The following is a 906-nucleotide window of genomic DNA, read 5'->3' as shown; positions in this document are numbered from 1 at the left end:
CAGTTTGCATTCAAATGTTCTAAGTATCCCATAAAGAAAATAAAAGAGAAAAAAAATCAATCTAAAAAATTGAGGCATATATTATACGCTTAGATAATGTTTGTTAAAATAAATAAATAAAAATTATATTAAAATAAAATTAAAATATTTTTTAAATTAAAATATAAAATAATTAAAAATATTCTAAGATTTTTATTAATATATTTGTTAAATTTTTTAGAATGCATGAAACTTTTTTTAAAAAAATTATCAAATAAATTTAACAAGTGTAATGAAAAATACTTTTATCTAAAATACTTTTCATATTCATTTTTTTCGGTCTATATGTTAGTTATTAAATATTATCTTTAAAGAAAGAGAGAGAGATTTTTCTTTTCTCAAAAGAGAAAAAATTGTGAAGAATTTATTGAGAAAAGCTCATTTTAATAATTTTTTAAGTTCAATTAAATTTAAGACAACCATGTTTTTGAAATCTCTATTTCTATTTTAAAAGATTGTTGTATTTGAACGAATGATTCTTTAAAAGGCTCTTTTGTTTTAGGGGGCAAAAGCAAGAGCAAGACTTTGTCTCTTCTCTTGATAAGATGTCTTCTTCTAACACGAACGGATATATTTGTGTTTGTTATGCTGCAGCGATTGTCATTTGTTTCTGCATTGGCCCATCCCTTCTCTTGGAATAATACGTAACGCATACATTACAGTGGGAACAAACTGTTGTCCATCGTTGGGTGAGTGTTGTGGATTTGGCCTCTTTTTATCTCTGGACTGGAGTGTTACTAAACAAAGCAACGACGCAGCGCAGAGGAGTTTTTTAAGAGCTTATTCAAAGCATATAAATATGTATTCGCGCGCACGGCACTTCAAGGAAAGCAATGAATTGGGCTCAAAGCATTGCTGGTTATTCCT

This window comes from Diospyros lotus, chromosome 2 (assembly GCF_014633365.1).
Source record: "Diospyros lotus cultivar Yz01 chromosome 2, ASM1463336v1, whole genome shotgun sequence".
NCBI lineage: Eukaryota > Viridiplantae > Streptophyta > Magnoliopsida > Ericales > Ebenaceae > Diospyros > Diospyros lotus.
The sequence above is the reverse complement of the archived record's forward strand: the minus strand, read 5'-3'. Positions refer to the sequence as shown.